This window comes from Acomys minous (genome assembly GCF_964271855.1).
Source record: "Acomys minous genome assembly, chromosome: 11".
Lineage (NCBI taxonomy): Eukaryota > Metazoa > Chordata > Mammalia > Rodentia > Muridae > Acomys > Acomys minous.
The window spans coordinates 71,695,753-71,718,375 of NC_140492.1; the positions used below are offsets into that span (position 1 = coordinate 71,695,753).

The window sequence follows — 22,623 nt, forward strand, 5'->3', positions numbered from 1 at the left end:
GTGAGGTTCCTGGTCTCCTTGGAGTAGATCAGATATATTGTGTGATAGGAGCCAACATCTTGGAAAATTACTTTAAATTTTTAAAATGAGACAAGTAGCACACCTGCTAAGGCACATTTGATTTTAGAAAGGACTGATGAACTAGACCTGCATATTGAAATCCTAAGCCCAGAAAAGAAATCCCATAAATGTGTTGCATTGGGGAAGAGAATACGATCTTGTATGAACAGGAAACAAAAATAAATGTATTCCATCCAAATTGATGGAAATCAGATTGGACAGGTGGAAGCCTCCTGAAGACCTTGGCTGAAGACAAAAAAAAAAAAAAAAAAAAAAAAAAAAAAAAAAAGAAAGAAAGAAAGAAATCAAGGGGAACAAACTGTACAGGGAACATAATTTGTTCATTTTTTTCCACATGGGGGCAGCTCTGAGACTGACATGAGACATGAAAATATCTCCACCCATGACTTCAACTATGTGTGGGCAATAAATCTCTGGCTACAAATTTCTCAGGAACTGTTTTCCTATGGAAAAATGTTGTTTTCAAAGAATCATCTTTAGATGAATAATGCTTAGTAAACAGCTCATACATATATTAATATATGCATCAAACATTTGAAAGTTTATACATTTTGCAGAACAAGAAGACAAGAAACCAAAAAATGTACTACAAGTTGCTCAAGTGATCCTACCTAAGAGATGGCTTCAGTTACAATGCTTCCTCAAAAATATGAATCCTAGATAATATCAAAACAGCTAGCTAAATCATCCAGCATCAAAGTCAGGACCACAGTTAAATTCTAAACTTTCTCAACTGACAGACTCTGAACAATAAAAGTTACAGAAATCTTTATTAAGACTGGACAATATCCCAATTATTGCCACCACCCCAAAAGAAAATACATCCCAAATATGTAGAAGGCAATTTAAGTAAACAATGTCCTATTCCCAAGAGGCATGCACCATGCTAAGGCACTGTACCTATGTAATTCATAAACCTGCAAAGTTACATTCTAGTCTTTTTGAAAGCCACTATTACCAACTCTTTAGAAGAATTATGAAATGCATATTAGTAGTGAGGCCATCAATCTCATAGTTGTGTTAGGTACTAGTTTAGTTAATTATAAAAATATATACATTAGGTTGGCAGATAAAAATGAGCTAGAAATAAGCAATTCAGTTATAGATGGTCTTTAAAAACCACAGAGATCTATAGAATGTGGCATTTGCAGATATTTTATTAACAAGGCTTTTTTTTTACAATGACAAGTGTCCAAGCCTGGCCACATGCCTGTTTTATACCAAAGGGCATAAATGGATTCTTATGTATCAAGGTAGCCACTGAGTGAGAAAATACCTTCATATCAATTACTGACAAAATACTGCCCAAAACTATACAAACGGGATGGAGGAGAATTGACTGACAAGCTTTGCAAGGACAAAGTAGCCAAGTCCTTTATAATTTCTGCTTCACATAAAAGTCTTTCAAATATTATGGGAGAGAATGCTCAGGATGATGCTACAAAGTTATGGGAGAATTTGAGAGACTATCTTGAAATCCATCATTTTTATACATTTGGAAGCTGCTTGCCCACACTTCCTACTTATTTAGGTAGTATGTATTCCTTTTCACATCTCTGATGTGATAAAAGATTAGATAATTATAGTCTCATAGTTAAACTTAAATTATTCAGTGTGATAGAATTCGATAGCCAGTAGAATACCTTATCCAAGAGTGGAACATATACATGTCCATATATTATATAATAATTTTTATAATAGTTATTATTACATGTATTTTGTTACTGTAAGAGAAATTGCATTTTATTAGACTAACAGAGGCTGTTGTAGGTATCATGCATAAGGTGATTTCTATATCACCCATAACTGGTTGCAAGCCTTGTTCTGAAAATCTCTTGTCTCAATGTTAAATAATCTCTCCTCCCCAGCTGTCCTCTGAAATGTCATAAAGCTGCTTATAACCAGTCACTGAGCAGGGGAGACAATAGGGCTGGACTTCTTGTCAGCCATTGGGGCAGGATTTAAAATAGGAAGTAGAGGTTTGAGGCAAAAATGATATCCAAGAGACATAAGGAGAAGGAGCTACATCAGAAAAACTACAAAATGCAAGTATCTTGGGATTTATACTGGGATGGAAACAGATTAGCTTAGAGGGTTAAGAAAAGAATAATAGCTGCATTATTCAACATTATTATGTTGAAATGCTTACTAGTAAACAAATATAAAAGAGTCCAATTATTTCTGTGATAGCTAAATTAAGAGAAAATTTGAGAAATAGTTTTATAAAAATAAAACTCTAAAAGCTATTAACTTGTTTCTTAATACTGCATTTGTTTTTATCCCTAAATTTGGTCATTATATGTTTTGCTGTTATTTGTTTGACAATTTTTAAAACATATTTTGCAGTATTGTATGGACCCGTCTTCATGCAGTAATAAGCCATTCAATTAACAATGACTTTGAATATTTTCCATTTTTTCGGATGTTTGTGATATCCAATTTTCATCCATAGTTAAAATATGGTCAGTTAGGATGTAAGTTATCATTTTGAATGTATCTTTGAGATTTGGTTCGTGACTAAGTATTTGGTAAATTTTGGAAAAAGCACCAGGAGTGCTGAGAAGAATTTAGATTATTTATGATTGGGTAAAATATTCTGTAAATACCCGCTAGTTTCATCAGTTAATGGCATTGGTTAGCTCCAACACTTCTCTGTTTAGATATTTTGCAATTAGTTATGTGCATGTGGACTCTTTTGTTACTTATACATTTCATTTAAATAAGTCACTTCTACAGAAGATAAGATATGTCAACTGGTTGAGCATATAAGTAGGAAATTAATTGTGGAGAAAGAAGTAAACTGTGTATAAATGACTTGGATGCTGTACAGTATGTATCTCCTGGTCCTCAGTTGAAATATCATGATAGATATGCCTAGACAGAAAGGTTGAATGTGACATTGGAGTAATGTGTAGTGTGGAAGAGTGGCAGGATGTGTCCTTAAGGTAAAGTAGAAATTGCTTGCAGCACACACATGTATGCTCATGTTGAGCAGGGACTATGGATATGGGACACAGGATAGATATGGTGGGTTGGGGATGGATTTTTCATGAAATACAATGCAGCTTCACTGTCTAGACACTAGAAATAAGTGATGTATGAGAATGGCCTGGGTGGAGATTTGGATACAGCAAAGGAGGAACCTGTGTGTTAATGCCAGTGGGTCATGGTTGTGTTCGATATGTAGACTAAGAAGCATGGTTGGCCACATTAGTCAAAAACACTGAATGTGCAATATTGACTAAGCATGTCACCTTGGGGAAGATATACTGAGGAAAGTGTTAGACAGATTCACCCGGCTTGGACCTAGAGAACAAAGGATGGGCCAGAACTGCCTGGATAGGTATCTTTGATATATTTTATTTTCTTAGGAAAGTGTATTTCTTTATCAAATTCTATTTTATATCTTGAGTTGCTTTCCTTACTTCATACAACCATCCATATTTTGTGGTTCTCATTCTGGCAACTGTTCATTTCCTCTTAGAGTTGTTTGAAGCTACTTATTTTAATTATTTTGAGACTTTTGTTTTATATTGCTTCTTAGTTGCTTTATTCAGAAACCCTTACTATAGAAATATTATGCTTTATAAAGTAATATCGCATTGGTTATCTGTTTTTCTTATAATTTTGACCTACGTATCCTGAGTCAGATCTTTCTGTATCTACTCTTTCTGTATATTGGTATCTTGTTCCTTTCTGATTTAAAATAAAATTATTTTTAAAAAGAAAAAGGACAAGGTAAGAGAGAGTGTAGAGAGATGTGAGGATAGACTTCAGAAAGTAGGGTGGGAGCACAGAAGGACTGTAAAGAGCAGCTGTGGGTGAGAGTATCTCTGTGAGAAGCTAGAAGCTACTCTAGCAGAGACTTCTAGTAAAATTGGCAATAGAGACTGAAGAAGACACTTTCTAAATAGATAAGTCTCCTGGTAGAAGGAGAAGAACAACCTACCTTTAAAAACCTTTGATGCAAAATTACCCTGCCTACAAAATGTTCATGATTAAAGATAGTGCAGATAGACCAGAGATTAAGGGAATGTTCAACTAATGCCTGGCCAAGCCAAATCCTCACCTTGTGAGAGAGAGCCAACCAGTTACATTATTAACAATTCTTTGCTATTCTTGCAGACAATAGCCTAGCCGAGTTGTCATTCAAAGAGGCTTCACCATGTAGCGCTTGTAAACAGATACTGAGACTTACAGGCAAACATTGTAGGATGCATAGGGAGCCTTCTGGGAAAGTGAGGGAAGGGGACAATAATCTGGAGGTGCTAGGAACTTCAGAAAAATATGAACAAAGACTACTAACCAAGATCCAGAGGTGATGGCTTAAACTGAAGTACCAACCATTGGCCTTGCATGGACTTAACTTAGGCCTCCAACAATGATGTCAGGCTTCATTTGGGTCCTCTAATAAGGCAGTGTGGGCTGTCAATGTGGACTCTGTTGCCATATTTTGTTCACTTCCTCTAGGTTGGACTGCCTTGTGAGCACACAAGGGAAGAGGACATGCTCAGTTTTAAGGTACCTTGATAATTTGGTTGATGGGAAGGGGCTTCCATTTTATGAGGAATAAGGAAGGATAACGGAGAGAGAGGTAAGGTAGGACTTGGAGGTGACAGGGATGAAGTTAAAATATTGATTCAAAGTGAATTTTTTAAAAAGGACAACAAGCAATTCTCAACTCAGGCCGACTGCTTTTGCATTCCTTGGCTAAACATAAGAGAGCAGTGATGGCTTGATCTTGAAAGAAAAGATCTGCTGAAAAACCAAGTCATTCAGAAATCATTTTCTTTCTCAGAAATGCACAGGTTGGGAAGCTGTTAACAACTTACTACCCAAGATCTACCCTTTGATCTTTTCTCCTCCTTGTTCCCATTGGTCTTATAAGCAGTGAACCCACAACTCTGCTTTATACATCCTCGTTCACCCCAAAGGAGTTTTGGACCATGAAAATACTACTCCTAAAAAAAATTCCGTAACTCCATGGAAAGTACCTGCTAAGCATAAAAAAAGACTCAGGAATTAAGTTTAATCAGAATCAACATCCTAGTCTCAACATATACAATTTGCTATGTTCTTTCCATTGCTCAGTTCTCCTAAAGCTCATGCAAAATAAAGATTTTAGTTTCTATATTTTCACTATTTCTCTATATCTATTATAGGGACAGAAGATAGTACTCAATCTACATAGTGACCAAATGTGTGTGTGTGTTTATGTTCTTGACTCACATATACTATGTCTGCATACAATACATAGTGCAACTCATATAGGAAGCAACGTTAATAATTTTCCTCCTTAAATATGACTATGAAATTCACAACAAAAGGATCATCACAATACTACTACATAATTAGTCTTCCTCATAAATGAACACAGAAAAATGTTTTACTCAAAGTATTACCAACTATAGCATATGTTAATCTGATTACTATTCACTGTAACTTCTAAGAGGGATCAGAATACAGTTGTAAATTCCTTTGAAAATGAAACCACTAAACTTTCAGAAAGAGCAGAATTATGATGATCAGGCCCATGAATTTGGTGTCTCAATTGCAGAACCATTGAGTTTTCAGAACCATGTATCTGAAAAACGATGGGAGGAAATGTGCACTTACTGAACAGCATGCATGATACTGAATGACATTTAAGTTTACCCTGGGAACATTCATGAACATGGTCTTTCAAAAATGAAGCATGGAAAAATTGCCAGTATCACTGAAGAGGTACACAAGAATCTACTCTTGACTCCTTTGACATTGTGGTGAACTACTTCTGCTGGGACTTATTGATCAATATGGAGAATGTCAAGCTATCTAACATTTCTTTTCAGTTCATGCTCAGATATTGACTAAGAGAAGGATTCTTCCTCATTCTTGGGTCTTGGATGTCTCATAGGAAGCCTATAGGGGTATCACAGAGATAGTTGCAGAATCCCAACACAGGCTGTTAATTATAACATTTTACTTGCTCATTATCAGATTTTAATCTGATGAATTGTTTTAATCTATAACAAAAGTAAATGCTATTTCTAATGGGACCATGTTTCTTATTGTCTTCAACATTTTTGTGTGCATTTTAGAATGTTCTACATTTACAAGCTACAGTAATCTTTTGTTCATTAAGTCTTAGTCTGTAGCACTTATGTTCAAATCTTGTATATGCAAAGCACATATATGGCTTTTATGTAAAATAGAAATTAACAAAATATATATTTTAGGACTCTAAAACAAAAATGAGAAGAGTAAATTTCCAAATGTAAAAAGAATTGAGCTGGAAATCAATTTTCAATTTTGGATTGAAAAAGAATTCATATTATTTTCATTACACATTGATGTTGACCCAATGTTCAGTTCAACTTTTGCTAATTCTGAGGAATTTTCTTTTTCTCTCAAACTTTATTTAACTTCCACAGATAACTTTGCCATCTATTCACTATATTAAAGTTAAACTTTATACTGGATATTTTAAAGAAATATTTGAAAGAGTAAGTGTGTGTGCATGTGTGTGTGTGTGTGTGTGTGTGTGTGTGTGTGTGTGTGCAAGCATACAAGTGAGTCTGGTTACATGACTGGGCCAAAATAGGACACCTATGCCCTTTAGTTGTAAGGACAAGTGGTTTTTAATTGTCTAACATGGGTGCTTGAAATTATTTCTTATACTGTGGAGGATCATCAAGCACAGCTGACTGTTGACTTACACTCTTAATTACAATGCTCTAATAAATTCTTACCTAGAAATGACCACTAATATAGTCACTGGATTTCTAGAGTAAAACGGAGAGTTCTTCTCACAATAGCCACTGATCCTCTATTGCAAAAGCAAACTGGGTTATGCACTGCTTTAGGAGACATTTACAGAATTACATGAAGGGACAATTCATGTTGGATCCAGAATTCAGATAGTCACAATGGGAATACTCAAATGGTCTCACTTTTGGCAGAAGGCAACCTTGCAGGCTTTTACCAGATGGCAGAACATGGTCACTTTTGGAGTCACTGCTGACCACCTGCCTAGTGTTCCCCAATTCCTCTGCTGTTTCCCCTTCATTTTCAGTTTTTTCTTTCATGCCACTTGGTGGAGCCCACATCCTCCCTAACTGTAGTCTCTCCATTTCTCAGTCAGGTTCTGTCTGAAATGAAATGAGGGATTTGTATAGTACATGGAAGAGGGGTATTTGCATGGACACACCAAGCAACCCAAATACTAGACACAGATAAATAGGGTTGCCTAACTATACTTTGTCCATTGCATCAGGAAGGTGATCTTCACTATGGGTGTCTTCACTATGACTTGGGCTCCACTGTTCCTTGTCTTCCTTCATCATTTAACAGGTGAATGGGTTTAAGGAATTCTGGCACAGTACTCATTGTTGCATATGATATTTGGGGAACAGTCTTCTTTATGAATGGAATTGCTTTGTTCTTACTGATTTTCTTGTTTTCTTCTTGCAGGGTCATATGCCCAGTTTGTGCTGACTCAGCCAAAATCTGTGTCAGGATCACTAGGAAGCACAGTCTCCCTCTCCTGCAAGTGCAGCAGTGGTAACATTAAAAATAACTATGTGCACTGGTACCAGCAGCACTTGGGATGACCCCCAACCCCTGTGATATATGAAGATAACCAGAGGCCAACAGGGGTTCCTGATAGATTCTCGGGCTCCATTGACAGCTCCTCCAACTCAGCCTCACTGACCATAACTAATGCACCGTCTGAGGATGAGGCTACCTACTATTGTAGTAGTGATACTACACAGTGATATGAACCTTGGAGGAAGTGAGACAAAAACCTCTCAGAGAACTGGCTCTGAAACCATTTATGAAAAGACTATTGCTGTGATATGTATTTTTTTAAACATACTGCCATTGAGGTTGTGAAATCATAGTTTCCTCTATATTTCCTCCAAGCCTCTACTTGTACACTATTAAGAATCCTTGACTTTGACTCTAAAATATAAATATGTGGTTTTATGTCCTTGAGTTTCTTTCCCAACTGCTAAGAAAAATCACACTCAATTACTTTCTTACAATAATCTATTTCTTCACAGTTACATATTACTTATATATTTCACTTTGCTGACATCTTCCCTGATTCTCTAATATAAAGTAAGAATTCTTCATAGAAAGATTAAAAAAATCACTATGAATTAATTTAAGAAATAATATACAGAATGGAATTAATTAAGTATAAAACACAATTAATTAGTTCAAAACATGTGTTCTTCTATACTCATTACATGAAGAATAAACAAAAAGATCTCTGTTTGATTAACATGGAAGTGAAATGGGAAGATATAGAGAAGACCTAACTGTGCTAATTGATCAAAGGTTGAAAATAAGATTATTCCACTGTCTGGTCAGGATTCAGATGAACTCTCACAGGAAATCATATACAGGCAGTAAACCCTGGTTTGGTTAGTACTTAAGATTCACTTTGATTATTGCATAAAAAGTAAAAACACATATATTTGCAAAGAAGAAAAGCTGTTTATATATATATATATATATATATATATATATATATATATATTTATATATATGTGTGTGTGTGTGTGTGTGTGTGTATGCATATATATTACATGTAAATATATTACTAGTATATATATAAAATTTTCATGTGGTCTTCCATATTGGATATCCATATTGCTGATGAGGTGATTGTTGTTGAAAGATCAGAAGGCAGATACTCATGAAATGTTGGAAATGCTAGGACAATAAACCACATGGTTAGAAAGCAGCTATCCTGTGAGGTCATCAACTGTGGGGAGGTTTTGTAATTGAGCAGAAGAGAGAGTAGAGATACAGAGGTGAAAGAAGAATACAATAGTAGAGAAAAGGGGAAACAATTTGAAAAGGAGGATAGGTTTTAAATCTAAGAATTGATTGGTTGGAGGAACTGTCTATGACTGTGGATGAGTCTAGCTGCAGAGAGCAAACACCATGGTTAAAGGCAGGAACCTTGGCAAAATATTCATTCTATCGTCTAAAAGTGAAATAAATCATTTAAAAAAGAGTACTATAGAGAAGAAGGCCCATCTCTGCATGGCTCACTCTTAAAAACTCAAATGTGTGGTAAATGTATGCTACAAGATGGTCTGCAGAATTCTATGGCTTTCAGCACTGTGAGAGGCTCTATGCTGTGGGAAGCTGTCTAAAGTGAGGTGAATTTTTCAGCCAGGCTTTGAGTAGAGAAAATCATTGCTAGATCTTCCAAAGAGAAGTAGGGAGTTTGATGTTGGTATTTAAATGAATGAAAACTAAGAGATGCAGAGTGCTTACCACAAGCCTAGAAAATGGAATTGGCTGATCATCCTCCTTTAGGGAAGATGCACTCACTCTGTCTAATAGAAAAACCAGAAGTAAAGAGAAATGCCCCTGCTCTACAAACCACATCCCCTGTTTGTTAGGAAACCTATACAAATATCTATGAAAGAACATAACTCACAGAAAATCATCTCTTTTGGTGGCTTATATATAAATGATAGAAGAAATCACCATATAGCATCTAACCTGGCCCTACATACCTACTTACATCAATAAGCCACTTGTGGAGGAAGCTTACTCTCTTTATTTGATATGATACAAATTCAATTTTTTATACAATTAGAGTAGACATTTCTAATGGAAGCTATGCAGTTTCAAAGTAGATTTTACACTTTCAATATCAGATGTATTTTATATTTCTACCCACCATCCAAACAAAATTTTCTATGACAGAATTATAACTATAAAAACATTTATTTTTATATCTTGTTTCATATCTCATGTCAACTACCTGCATTCAGTCCTCCAACTTACCCTTATATTTGACTTTCTTATTCTCTTTTCTACATGTTATACTGTGCCCAGATGAATGATTGTTTATGTAAATTCACATATTATTGACTAGATGCTGCATATGAGTAAAAATAATACTGTTTTGTGAGTTGACATAATAGTGAACATTTATGTCCAATCATTATCCTGCCAGTTTTAAGTAGTATGTGTGTGCATGTATGTGTGTTTGTGTGTGTACAGGATTTTCACAACACTTTACATTTTTTATTTCCCTCTCTATCACTCATTTCCCTCCTTTCTTTGACAAAGATCCCCTTTTAGTTTTCTGGTTTCTGAATTTACTCCAAATTATATAGTTGCATGTTCAGGGTTTGAGGTAGAAAACACAAGAAAACCCTTGTGTTTTAGGAAAAAAGCCAATTGTGTCATAGTGGATAAGATTATTCATGAATTCCTATATTCTGTTTGCAAATATTTTCTGTAAGTTTCAGTCTATATTCATCCTCAATATTGCTCTTATTTATCTTTGGTTCTGTTTTTATGTGATTTTAATATTAATTTTATTAACCTCTGTTTCTATTCTTTTGAATGACTTAAGAATGACTGAGAAAAACTTAAAGAAATGCTCAACTTCCTTAATCATAAGGGAAAAGCAAGTCAAAACAACTCTGAGATTCCATCTTACACCCATCAGAATGGCTAAGTTCAAAAACTCAAGTGACAACCACTTTGGAAATCTATCTGGTGCTATCTCAGAAAACTGGGAATAAGGCTTCCTCAAGACGCATCTATTCCACTCATCAGAATATGCCCAGAAGAAGGTCCAGCACACAACAAGAACATTTACTCAACCATGTTCATAGCAGCCTTATTCATAATAGCCAGAAACTGGAAACAGCCTCAGTGTCCCTCAGTAGAAGAATGGATAAAGAAACTGTGGTACATTTATACTATGGAATACTACCCAGCTATTAAAAACATGGAATTTTCTGAAATTTGTGGACAAATCGATTGAACTAGAAATGATTATAATGAGTGAGTTAACCCAGAAGCAGAGAGTCAAATGATATATACTCACTTATATCTGGACACTAGCCCAAGATGCTTGTCCCATGAAAGCTTTCACTTACTAAGAAAGTGGGACAGAAGGGAAGACTTCCTATTGGGACTCTAGGTGATAGAAGCAAGGGAGAATGAGGAAATAGAAGGACCCATAGTGTCCCACAAACCGACAAGTAGAACATTATGACAGGCAGATCTGGGCCCAGGGCTCCTGCTCAAACTATGGCACCAGCCAAGGACAATACATGCAGTAAACTTCGAACCCCTACCCAGATCTAGCCAATTGACAGGACATTCTCGACTGTTGAGTGGAGAGTGGGGACTGACTTTCACATGAACTCTGGTGCCCCATATTTGACCAGATCCCCTGCATGGGGAGGCCTGGTGGCACTCAGAGGGAGGATAGCAGGCTACCAAGAAGAGACTGGATAACCTATGAGCATATACAGGGGGAGGAGGTCCCCCTCAGTCACAGTCATAGGGGAGGGGAGTAAGGGTAAAATGGAAGGGAAGGAAGAATGGGAGCATGCAAGGGATGGGACAGTAATTGAGATGTAATATGAATAAATAAATGAAATATATTTTTAAAAAACAAAAAAGAAGAAAGAGTTATAAACTAAGACACTAACTGAAAAGAATTAATACAATTCCATGAAGAGAGATTAGAGGTAAACGGAGGCAGGTAGACACATTCATCTCTCGCCTCTCTCTCTCTCTCTCTCTCTCTCTCTCTCTCTCTCTCTCTCTCTCTCTCTTGTTCTTGTAAGTCATGAGTATGTGAGTTCAATGTTCAACTGCACAAGAAATACTGGGGCATTGGCTCCTCCCAGAGCTGGAGTTGTAGGCAGCTGGGAACCACCAAAGGTGCTTGAAACTAAACTCAGGTTCTGAGCTAGAGTCGTTACTCACTCTTACTGGATGAGCCATCTCCAAGGCCCAAGACACTTCACATGTAGAATTATACACCTCCAACAGGATGCCTTGTATACATTATTATAAAACATGTGACTGTCTTCATTTCTAAAGATCTTCAGTGAGTGAGTTTGGGTATATTCCTTTAAGGTTCTTTCTTCTGATTGGTATGTGCTATCCAAACTAGCAACACACAGACATGTGGGCTTTCTTGTGCTAATTTGGGACTTTAAATGGAGTTGCCAGGCTACATGACAAGCACAGTGTCTAATATCATAAGTAAGTTTTCAATAACTGAAGGTATGGAACAAATCCTAGGCATAGGGGTTTCAGAGACTTGGAAAGGATTTTTAAAAAGGCACAAAGCAGGGGATGGAGAGATGGCTCAGCGGTAACAGAGCACTGCCTGCTCTTCCAAAGATCCTGACTTCATTTCTCAGCAACCACATGATGGCTCACAACCATCCATAATGTGTTCTGGTGCCTTCCTCTGGCCTACAAGTGTTACATGGAGGCACAGTATTGTATACAAAATAAATTTTAAAATATTTTTAAAAATAAAAAAAGAAAGATTGGTTAAAGATATTTGTGAAAAGATTGTCAGGACACTGTGTCAACCTACCTGGCCCTGATGCTTTTTATTTATATTTATTTATTTTCAGACTTGTTATACATCTGTTTAAATTCATTATTTCTTCATGCACTCTTTTTATATTTCCCAGCTTTAATGAAGCATAAGGTTTTAAATTATTTCCTAATGATTTCCTTTTTTTTTCGGATTTTTTTGATGTTCCCAACTTAATTTGTGGTGTTGATATTTCAAAGTCTGTGTTCATTTCTTTGTTTTTAAATGTGTTTTGTTTACTCAAAGAAGCACTTCTAAGATTAATTGATTCTTTGTACTGATTTATTATATTTCTCTTGGACATTTATTCTTTCTAAAAATTGATATCTCTTTTTGTTGCTATTGTTCTTTATTTCCAAGTTTATGATTTTCATAATTAAGCCACTTTTTGTATTTGTTTTGATTTTTCAATGTAGGGACTTAGTCCTAAGAATTTTCCTTAAAAGATCAATTTCAGTGTGTTCTGAATGTTTTGTTATGCTGTGTTTTTATTTTATTTTAATTTGAAGATATTTTAATTTCCTTTTAATTTCAGTTTTGACCCATTCATTATAGTGATGCATTGTTTAATCCACCTGAATGTGCATTTTTAAGAGATGTGTTTTAGCTTTTACTATATCATAGACAAAAAGGACACAAGTAAGTGCTTTCAATCCTTTTAATATTGCAAATTTTTTTGTGTGTTCCAGGAAGAAATGTATTTTTGAAAAGTTTCTGTGTGCTACAGAGTAAAATGTATATCATTCCGTGTTTGTGATGTAATGTTCTGTTGATTCTGCTAATTCCTCCTGATGTATGATATCTTTTAATTGTAAGACTCCGCTGGACATTGACATCCTATTTGAAGAAAGTGATTGAAAAGAAAAAAGGGGGAACATAGAAACATTCCAGGAAGATAGAAGAAAAAGTAGACTAGTAAATCTACTCCTCAACTTAATGCCTCAGTTGTCATTCACAAGATATTTTTTATTCACTGATATAAAGTATAGATGCAAAATAAGTTCTAAATACAGGGGTATAGAATTCAAATGTAAGATCATTCTTCACACACACACACAAACACTCACACAGACAATATATATATGTATTCTCTACTATGACTTAATGTACAATATTTACTTCCAGTGCTTTGAAACTGTTATCAATCTGCTTAGAAGAAATAAGTTATAAAAATTAAATATTAGTAGATTAAATCATGATCATAGCAATTGCTAGTCTACTTTTATCAATAGAATATACACCTTAGGTACAGCAGATAGATATGATTCTAAAGAAAGACAAGGTATTAAAAAACCCAAAGACATACAGAATATGACATTTAAAATATTTTTATTACTCTAAAGATTCATTGACAATGAAACAGGTTAACTCCCAACACCAAGCCTACCTCAAAGAAGATGATTAGTATCAAAGAACCTCGTTATGGAGATGGCCTCTAATGTGCAAACAAGCCACTGGACAGAAGGTCCTCATTTCTACCACAGACATAATTCTGCCAACAAAACAGGCAAGCCTGGATGAAAGCAAAGTCAATGGCCAAACTCTGCAAAAATGTTAAGCAAGTCCTCAATAGGAAGCAACTTTAATAATTTTCCTCCTTAAATATAACTATGAAATTCACAACAAAAAGATCATCACAATACTACTACATGATTAGGTTTCCTCATAAATGAACACAGAAAAATGTTTTACTCAAAGTATTACCAAATGTAGCTTATATTAATCTGATTATTAGTCACTGTAACTTCTGAGAGGGATCAGAATACAGTTGTATATTCCTTTGGACATGAAATCACTAAACTTTCAGAGAGAGCAGAATTATGACGATCTGGCCCATGAATCTGTTGTGTCATGTGCAGAACCTTTGAGTTTTCAGAACCATGTATCTGAAAAACGATGGGAGGAAATGTGCACTTACTGAACAGCATGCATGATACTGAATGACATTTAAGTTTACCCTGGGAACATTCATGAACGTGGTCTTTCAAAAATGAAGCATGGCAAAACTGCCAGTATCATTGAAGAGGTACACAGGAATCTATTCTTGACGGCTTTGACATTGTGGTGAACTCCTTCTGCGGGGACTTACTGATCAATATGGAGAATGTCAAACTACCCAACATTTCTTACAGTTCATACTCAGATATTGACTAAAAGGAGGATTTTCCCTCATTCATAGTGCTTGTGTGTCTCATAGAGAGCCTATAGGAGTATCACAGAGATAATTGCAGAATCCCAACACAGGCTGTTAATTATAACATTTTACTTGCTCATTATCAGATTTTAATCTGATGAATTGTTTTAATCAATAACATAAAAAAATGCTATTTCTAATGGGTCCATGTTTCTTATTGTCTTCAGCATTTTGTGTGCATTAAAATTTTTTCTACTTTACAAGCTCCAATAATCCATTGTTCATTAAGTCTTATCTGTAACACTCATGTTCAAATCTTATATATTCAAAGCACATTTAAGGCTTTTATGTAAAATACAAATTAACAAAATCTATATCTTAGGACTATAAAACAAAAATGACAAGTGTAAATTTTCACATGCAAAAGAAATTGAGCTGGAAATCAATTCACAATTTTGGAATGAAAAATTCATATAACATTTATTACACATTGATGTTGACCCAATGTTCAGTTCACCTTTGCCTAATTATGGGGAATTTTCTTTTTCTCTCAAACCTTATTTAACTCCCACAGATACCTTTGCCATTTGTTCACTTTATTAAAGGTAATCTTTACACTTGATATTTAAAAAAATATTTTTAAAGAGTAAGTATGCATGCATGTGTGTGTGCATGCATGTGTGTGTGTGTGTGTGTGTGTGTGTGTGTGTGTGTGTGTTTGTGTGTGTGCAAGCATACAAGTGCATCTGGTTACCTGACTGGGTCAAAATAGGATAACTATGTCCTTTATCTGTAAGGACAAGTGGTTCTTAATTGTATAACATGAGTGCTTGAAATCATCTCATATACTGTCAAGGAACATCAACCAGATGAATGCTGAGTGACACTTTAATTACAATGCTCTAATAAACTCTTACCTAGAAATGACCACTAATATAGTCACTGGATTTCTGGAGCAAAACAAGAGAGTTCTTCCCACAATAACCACTGGTCCTCTGTTGCAAAAGCAAACTGGTTTAGTTGAAATTTACAGAATTACATGAAGGGACAATTCATGTTCCATCCAGAATCCAGATAGTCACTATGGGAGTACTCAAGTGGTCTCTCTGTTGGCAAAGGGCAACTTAGCAGCCATATACCAGGTGGCTGGACATGGTCGCTTTGGGGAGTCACAGCTGACCACCTGCCTAGTGCTCCCCAGTTCCTCTTCTGTTTCCCCTTTATTTTCAGTTTTTTATTTCCTGCCACTTGGTGGAGCCCACATCCTCCCTATGTGTAGTATCTCCATTTCTCAGTCAGACTCTTTGTGAAACAAAAGAGGGACTTGTATAGTGCACAGAAGAGGGGTATTTGCATGGACACAGCATGCAATGAGAATACTAGGGACAGATAAAAAGGGGTGCCTAACTATACTTTGTCCGTTGCATCAGGAAGGTGATCTTCACTATGGGTGTTGTCACTATGACCTGGGCTCCACTGCTCTTTTTCTTCTTTCATCATTTAGCAGGTGAATGGGTTTAAGGAATTCTGGCCCAGGACTCGTTGTTGTATGTCATATGTGGGAAACAGTCTTCTTTGTGAATGGGATTGCTTTGTTCTTACTGACTTTATTGTTTCCTTCGTGCAGGGGCTTATGCCCAGTTTGTGCTGACTCAGCCAAAATCGGTGTCAGGATCACTAGGAAGCACAGTCTTCCTCTCCTGCAAGCGCAGCAGTGGTAACATTGGAGACAGCTATGTGCACTGGTACCAGCAGCACATGGGAAGAGCTCCAACCCCTGTGATATATGAAGATGATCAGAGACCAACAGGGGTTCCTGATAGATTCTCAGGCTCCATTGACAGCTCCTCCAACTCAGCCTTTCTGACCATAACTAATTCACTGGCTGAGGATGAGGCTGACTACTATTGTCTGTCTTCTGATATTAATGGTATTACACAGTGATATGAACCTTGGAGGAAGTGAGACAAAAACCTCCCATACCATTGGATGTGAAAGCATTTGTGAAAAGTCTACTGCTATGTTATGTGTTTTTCAAATGTACTGCCACTGAGGTTGTGAAATCATAATTTCCTCTATATTTACTCCAAGTCTCCACTTGTAAGCTATTAAGAATCCCTGATTTTGACTCTTATTCATGTCACTAAGGTATAAATATGAGGTTCTATGTCCTTGAGTTTCTGTTGTAACTGCTAAGAAGACAATCAACTGAATTAATAACATGTTACTTTCTTATAATATTCCTTTTCTGGGTACTTACACATTATTTTATATAGTTCCCCTTTCTGAAATCTTTCCTGTCTCTCTGATATAAAGAACTCATATGAGTTCTTCATATGAATATTAAGGAAACCACTAAAAACCAATTGAGGAAATAATATAAAGAATGGAATTAGTTAAGTCAAATATACATTTAATTACTTGAAAATATGTATTCTGCTGTAATCATTACATGAAGAATAAACAAAAAGATCACTATTGGATCAAAATGGAAGTGACACAGGAAGACATAAAGAAGACCTAACTGTACTAATTGATCAAAGAATGAGAGTAAGATTATTCCACTGTCTCGTGTAGATTTAGAGTAAATCTCTCTGTCTCTATCTCTCTCTCTGTCTCTCTCTCTCTATTTCTGTTGTTGTTGCTGTAAGTCAGGAGTATGTGAGTTCAATATTCAACTGCACAAGTAATACTGGGGCATTGACTCTTTCAAGAGCTGGAGTTGTAGACAGCTGGGAACCACCAGTGGTGTTGGAAACTAAACTCACATTCTGAGCTAGAATTGGTACTCACTCTTACTGGATGAGCCATCTCCAAGGCCCAAGACACTTCACATGTAGAATTATACACATCCTACAGGATGCCTGGTATACATGATTATAAAACATGTGGCTGTCTTCATTTCTAAAGATCTTCAGTGAGTGAGATTTGGATATATTCCTTTAAAGTTTTTTCTTCTCATTGGTATGTGCCATCCAAACTAGCAACACACAGACATGTGAGCTTTCTTCTGCTAATTTGGGACTTTAAATGAAGTTGACAGGCTACAAGACAAACACAGTGTCTAATATCTTAAGTAAGTTTTCGATAGCTGAAAGCGTAGAACAAATCCTAGGCATAGGGGTTTCAGAGATTGGGAAAAGATTTTTTAAAAAGTGCAAAGCAGGGGATGGAGAGATGGCTCAGAGGTAAGAGAGCACTGCCTGCTCTTCCAAAGATCCTGACTGCAATTTTCTCTTTCTATCAAACCTTATTTAACATGCTCAGGTAAGTTTGCCATCTGTTCTCTTATATTTTAACTCAACTTTATTCTTTATTTTTTAAAGAATTATTTTAAAAGTGTGTGGGGGGGTATGGGTCCAAGTGTACAAGTGAGTCGGCTTACCAGAGGGGTCCAAAATAGGATTTCCAATCTCCTTGAGTTGTGAGGACAAGTGGTTCTGAATTGTCTAACATGGGTGCATGAAACCATCTCACATACATTGGAGGAACATCAAGCACAGCTAACTGCTGAGTTACACAATTAATTACAATGCTCTAATGAATTCTTACCTAGAAATGACCGCTAGCATAGTCACTGGATTTCTAGAGTAAAATAAGAGAGCACCTCTCACAACAACCACTGATCCTGGGTTGCAAAAGCACACAGGGCTGCCTATGGCTTTAGTTGACATTTACAGAATTAAATGAAGGGAAATTTCATGTTCCATTCAGAATCCAGATAGTCACTATGCGAATACTTAAATGATATCACTGTTGGCAAGAGCAACTTAGTAGTCATATACCAGATGGCTACACTGGGAAGTCATGGCCAAACACCTGCACAGTGCTCCACAGTTCCTCTGCTGTTTCCACTTCACTTTCAGTTTTTTCTGTCCTGCCACTTGGTGGAGCCCATAGCCTCACCATGTGTAATCTCACCATTTCTCAGACAGATTCTCTCTGAAATGAAAAGAGAGACTTGCACAGTACACAGAAGAGGGTATTCGCATGAAGATAGCATGCAACTAAAACCTTAGGGACAGATAAAAAGGGGTGCCTCACTATACTTTGTACATTGGACTCAGGAAGGCAAATCTGGTTGTCTTCACTATGACTTGGGCTCCAGTAGTCCTTGTCTTCCTTCATCACTTAACTGGTGAATGTATTTAAGGAATTCTGGGACAATATTCTTTGTTTCTTGGGATGTTTGGGGCATAGTCTTCCTTGTGAATAAGATTGCTGTGTTCTTATTGACTTTTATTACTTTCTTCTTACAGGGTCATATGCCCAGTTTGGACTGACTCAGCCAAAATCTGTGTCAGAATCACTAGGAAGAACAGTCTCCATCTCTTGCCAGTGTAGCAGTGGTAACATTGGAAGCTACGATGTGCACTGGTACCAGCAGCACTTGGGATGACCCCCAACCACTTTGATCCATAATGATAAAAATAGACCATCTGGGGTTCCTGATTGATTCTCAGGCTCCATTGACTGCTCTTCCAACTCAGCCTTACTAACCATCACTAATTCAGAGTCTGAGGATGAGGCTGACTACTATTGTCAGTCTTATGATAGTAGCTTTACACAGGGTTGTGAACTTTGGAGGAAGTGAGACGAAAACCTCCCAGAGCATTGGCTCTGAAACCATTTGTGAAAAGAATATTGCTATCTTATGTCTTTTTTAAAGGCATTGCCATTGAGGTTGTGAAATCATAATTTCCTCTATATTCACTCCAAGACTCCACTTGTAAGCTATTTAGAATCCCTGGCTTTGACTCTTACTAATGTCACTAATGTATAAATATGAGGTTTTATGTCCTTGAGTTTCTGCCCCAACTGCTAAGAAAAACAATCACACTGAATTAATGATCTTTTACTTTCTTGTAATAATCTATTTCTGGGTAGTTACATGTTATTTATTTATTTCCCCTTCCTGACACCTTTCCTGTCTCTCTGATATAAATTATGAGTTCTTCATAGGAAGATTAACAAAATCACTATGAATCAATTGAAGAAATAATATACAGAATGGAATTAGTTAAGACAAACATACAATTAATTACATGAAAACATGTATGCTGATGCAATCCTTTCATGAAGAAGAAAGAAGAAGATCACTTTTGAATCAACACGGAAGTGCAACAGGAAGACATAGAGAAGACCTAACTGTGTTAAATGATCAAACGATGAAAGTAAGATGATTCCACTGTCTGGTAAGCATTTGAATGAACTCTCATAGGAAATCACATATGGGCGGTAAAACCCTGGATTGGTTAGTACTTCAGATCATCTTTTATTATGGCATAAAAAGTAAAAACACATATATTAACACAGAAGTAAAAAATGACATATACACATGTATATAAATACATATATATATATATATATATATTACATGTTTATACACACACACACACACACACACACACACACACACACACACACACACACACACATATATATATATATATATATATATATATATATATATATATAATTTTGCTTTGGTTTTCCATGTTGGAGATCCATATTGCTGATGAGGTCATTGTTGTTGAAAGATCAGAAGGCAGATACTCATGAAATTTTGGAAACTCTAGGACAATAAAAAACATGGTTAGAAAGCAGCTATCCTGTGAGGTCGTCAACTGTGGGGAGGTTTTATAATTCAGCAGAAGAGAGGGTAGAGATACAGAGGTGAAAGAGAATATAATAGTAGAGAAGGAGGGGAACAATTTGAAAGGGAGGATTGGTTTTAAATGTAAGAATTGATTGGTTGGAGGGATTGTCTATGACTGTGTAATCAGTTCAGCTGCAAAGAGCAAACACCATGGTTAAAGGGACGAAACTTACCAAAACATCCACTGTATCTTCTAAAAGTCAAATAAATCATTTTAAAAAGACAGTCCTATAGAGAAGAAGGCCCATCCCTGCATGGCTCACTCTTAAGAACCCATATGTGTGGTGAATGTATGATACAAGATGGTCTGCAGAATTCTTATGGCTTTCAGCACTGTGAGAGGCTCTATGCTGTGGGAAGCTGTCTGAGGTGCGGTGACTTTCTCAGCCAGGTTTTAAGTAGAGAAAGTCATTACTTTCCAAAGAGAAGTAGGGGTTTGATGTTGATATATAGATGAATGAAAGTTGAGCGACGCAGAGTCCTTACCACAAGCCTTGAAAGTGGAATTGGCTGATCCCTCTTTAGGGAAGATGCACTCACTCTGTCTAGTCCCTAGAGACAGAAGACCAGAAGAATCAATAAGTACAGCTCCTGGTCTATAACCCACATGCCCTGTTTGTTAGGAAATCCACACAAATATCTATACAAGAACATAGGTCACAGAAAAGCACCTCTTTTAGTGGCTAAAATCTAAATGACAGAAGAAATCACCATATAGCATCATCTAGCCTGGCCCTACAACCTACTTACACAAATAAATCACTTGTGGACAAAAAGCTTGCTCTCTTTATTTGATATGATACAAAATCAGTGTATACAGTTAGAGTAGGCATTTAGAATATAAGCTCTGCAGTTTCAAAGTAGATTTTATACTTTCTCTATCAAATATTCTTTATGTTTCTTCCCATCATCCAGACCAAAATTTCTATGACAGAATTATAGGTATGAAAACATTTACATTTATATAATGTTTCATATCTTATGTCCACTATCTGCATTCAGTCCTCCAACTTCTTTTTATATTTGGCAATTCTTATTCCCTTTTCTACATGTTATACTGTACCCACATGAATATTTGTTTGTATAAATTCATATATTATTGGCTAGATGCTGCATATGAGTAAAAATATAATGTTTTATGAGTTGACCTAATATTCAGCATTTATATCCACTCATTTTCCTGCAAGTTTTTAAATAGTGTGTGTGTGTGTGTGTTTCTATGTGTACAAGATTTTCACAAAACTTTATATCTTTTATTTCCTTCTTTTTGTTCCCCTTTTTCTTTTCTTCTTTCTCAATTTACTCAAAATTATATAATTGCATTTTCAGAGATTGATGTAGAAGAATTATTACATTTATAGACCATCATTGTATTTTAGGAATAAAGCCATTTTGTCTTAGTGGATAATATTTTTTAATGCATACTTGTACTATGTTTGCAAGTATTTTCAGTCTATGCTCATAAACAATATTGCTCTGAAGATTTCTTTTTGGTCTGTTTTTATGTAGCTTTAATACTAATTGGATACTAGGATCAAAAAAGAGTTTGGGAATACAACCTCTGTTTAGATTCCTTTGAATAATTTAAGAAGGATTGCTCAAAGATGTTTGTTAAAAAGATTGTTAGAATACTGTGTCAGTATACCTGGACCAGATGTTTTTTATTTACATTAATTTATTTTAAGGCTGGAAGGCTTTCATTTTATTACACTTCCAACACTCTTATGAAATATACATCTCTTTAAATTCTTTATTTCTTCATAAATTCATTTTATATTTTCCACCTTTAATGAAGCATAGGGTTTTAAATTATTGCCTAATGATTTTCTAACTCTTTTTGGTATTTTGATAATGTTCCCAAAATAGTTTATGGTTTTGTTATTTCAAGGTCGATGTTGATGTCTTTGTTTTTTCAATCAATTTTGTCTACTAAAGAAACACTTCTAATATTAATTGATTCTTTATACTGGTTTCTGATATTTTTATTTTATTGATTTATGTTGGACATTTATTCTTTCTGGCAATTGATGTTTCTTTGTTCTTGTCGTTGTTGTTGTTGTTGTTGTGGTGGTGGTGGTGGTGGTTCTTCTTCTTCTTCTTCTTCTTCTTCTTCTTCTTCTTCTTCTTCTTCTTCTTCTTCTTCTTTTTCTTCTTCTTCTTTTTCTTCTTCTTCTTTTTCTTCTTCTTTTTCTTCTTCTTCTTCTTCTTCTTCTTCTTCTTCTTCTTCTTCTTCTTCTTCTTCTTCTTCTTCCTCTTTTTCAAGTTTATGATTTGTATAATTAAGACACCTTTTTGTGTTTGTTTTGATTTTTCAATGTAGGGATGCAGTCCATGAATTTTCCTCAAAAGATCAGTTTCAGTGTGTTCCAGAAATTT

The 22,623-nt window shown here is 35.7% G+C and overlaps 1 long non-coding RNA gene and 1 gene segment (V, D, J or C); both read left to right on the top strand.

Moving 5' to 3' along the window:
• LOC311609387 (immunoglobulin lambda constant 6-like) overlaps positions 1-22,623 on the top strand; it is a 463,931-nt gene that overhangs the window by 95,082 nt on the left and 346,226 nt on the right.
• On the top strand, positions 15,973-16,666 carry LOC311608759. The gene is made up of 2 exons (XR_014783145.1): positions 15,973-16,095; positions 16,216-16,666. It is a non-coding gene; the product is annotated as an uncharacterized lncRNA (long non-coding RNA).